This window comes from Peromyscus leucopus, unplaced genomic scaffold (genome assembly GCF_004664715.2).
Source record: "Peromyscus leucopus breed LL Stock unplaced genomic scaffold, UCI_PerLeu_2.1 scaffold_340, whole genome shotgun sequence".
Lineage (NCBI taxonomy): Eukaryota > Metazoa > Chordata > Mammalia > Rodentia > Cricetidae > Peromyscus > Peromyscus leucopus.
In genome coordinates, this window is record NW_023505223.1 from 1 (window position 1) to 2,616 (window position 2,616).

The window sequence follows — 2,616 nt, forward strand, 5'->3', positions numbered from 1 at the left end:
CACACAGAGAAATCCTATCTTAAAAATCCCCAAACCAAACCAAACAAACAAACAAACAAAAACCCCAAAACAGCACTCAATATGTATGTTCATGATGACTTATACAAGAATGTTTACGCAACTTTTCTCAGAATAGACTCAGGTCGGAAACATTCAAAACACCATCAACCTGTGAATAAATTAGCAAGTTATGGTATGTCCACATTATGGACTACTATCCAACAGCAAAGGAAGGAATTACCTATGCACATAATACCAGATGCCATAAAGAATCGTATTTAGTGAAAGAAATCGTATGCAAGAGCTGTGTATTGTGCTATTCTGTTGTATGAAACTCCAGAAAAGGCCAAACCACAAGGTTAACAAACTAGTCAAGGTTTTCAAGAGAGAAGGGGGCGGGGGGATTAACAGAGTCACAATGCAGAACTTCCATCATCATCACGCTTCCTCCCTTTGGAGTTAAGCCTGCCCCCTTCTTTAGAGACCTTCTTCCTGCTGTCAACCTTAAGCAAGGAGACTAGCTAGCTACTTTGAAGCTGGGGACAGAATGGTGGAGCAGGTGGTTTCGGAGGAAGGCTAAGGTGGGAAAACATGAGGGAGTGAAACATTGGTGAGTGTTTCAAAGTTGTTCTAGGATGTGAGGGCGATCTGGCTGCAACATCTGTCACCCCATTGATCGCCAGGGTTGATTCCGCTGATCTGGCTGGCTAGGCGGGTGTCCCCTTCCTCCCTCACCGCTCCATGTGCGTCCCTCCCGAAGCTGCGCTCGCTCAGTTGAAGAGGACGACCTTCCCGAATAGAGGAGGACCGGTCAAGGGTATACGAGTAGCTGCGCTCCCCTGCTAGAACCTCCAAACAAGCTCTCAAAGTTGTTCTAGATTTAGCAACATTCTCTCACAGCACCTTCTATTTCGTCTTTGAGATAGACAGCACTCTGGAAACCACTTGTTTGAATATCAATTTTCTGGATAACCTGTAAACATTTGGCAGGCTGTCATCTCACTGCTGGGTCTTTGTAACATCTCAGGAGGTGTTTGATACCTGGCTAAACATCCTCTCCCACTCTTAGAGCTGAGCAATGCGCAGTGCATTTTTTCAGACCCCTGCCCTTTGACTGTTTCTTCTGCTTGGGATGCCAATTCCTTGACCAGCCTTACCCTCCAGTGTTACTTCAGCGAGTCAATTTTTACTTCCTTCCAGTTCCAACTGTAGCTTAAAGGTCGCCTGAAGAATACCTCCCTGCCTCTGGAGACTTGTGGGCCAAGCCTATACTTCCTGAATTCTTCTCTTACAGTTCTTGAAAATGATGTTGCCATATCTTTTTTTCCCTTCTTATTTAATTCTGATTCTTCCCCCTTGCATAATAGGCAGCACTCAGCAGACCTTTAATCAACATTTGCTAAATGGATGATTTCTTTTCCTACAAATCACATGATATATACAGAGCAGCATTAACCTTACATAATTATTAGGTTTGAGAAGAGAATAAACCCCAAATCTCCTCCATGGAAACTAAAAACACGGCGAATCAACACTGACTAAGGTGGATGCCAAACCTCAAATCCTTGGAGAGACCTGTTATGGGGACTTCCAATGGCAGCTGAAATAAGGTATAAATAGACCGTAATGCAACCCAATTTTCGTTAAGAAGTTCTTCAAAGATAATATAATAAATTCACGTGTACAATTCCTTTAGCATTAGAAGTTCATAACATTAGTAAGATTCAACTCCAGACCACAAGACGCTTCCTGCTCCAAACCTTTTAAACTTCCAGGGCTTTTGAGACCACGCATCAAAGATGGCTCAGGCACCAAGAGTCTTCGTGACGCAAGCTGGATTTGTTCGTGCTCCCCCAAATTCCAACTGGCAGATCAGCCTGTGTGATTGCTTCAGCGACTGAGGAGTCTGCCTCTGTGGGACGTTTTGCTTTACATGCCTTGGTGTCAAGTGGCAGCTGACATGAATGAATGCTGTTTGTGTGGGACAACTGTGGCGATGAGGACTCTCTACAGAACCCCATATGGCATTCCCGGATCTATTTGTGATGACTATATGGCCACCCTCTTCTGTCCCGGTAGCTCTCGTGCCAAATCAAGAGAGACATTAACTGGAGGAGAGCCATGAACGCTCTCTAAGGTACTGGATGGGGAGAGCTCTTGCTGAAGCCAATGAATACAGAACACGCCTCTTCAGCCCCAGTCTTTCGAAATCTTTCGCAACTGAGATGCGATGGATGACCAGATAATTACAAGATGATGGCGTTTTAGAAATGCAACTTTTTGATTTATTTTAAATGGATGTTGCTTTTTGACTTGGCTTCTCCTTGTCCCCATATCATCAAATATTCCAGCTTATACATTTTTTACACTTTAAACATAAACCAAATAAAAGATTTTACTAAGAGGAAAACAAAAAAGTTCACTAAATTAGCTTGATAATTAGATGGGAAGTCATGAAAAGATTATGTTAAGTAAATTTTCATGTGGTCTAATCCAGCCTTCTGTGAGGCAAGTACCAGTGTTAATTCAACTGATTTTTCTTTTAAAGTACAGTTATCTACTTACTTTCAGAAATTAGAATTAAAATGTGATTAGTGGAAATCTTCTAACCACAAC

At 42.5% G+C, this 2,616-nt stretch overlaps 1 pseudogene; it reads left to right on the forward strand.

Moving 5' to 3' along the window:
- The first annotated feature begins 1,784 nt into the window (after nucleotides 1-1,784).
- LOC119087218 lies at nucleotides 1,785-2,136 on the forward strand (annotated as a pseudogene).
- The last annotated feature ends 480 nt before the right edge of the window (nucleotides 2,137-2,616 follow it).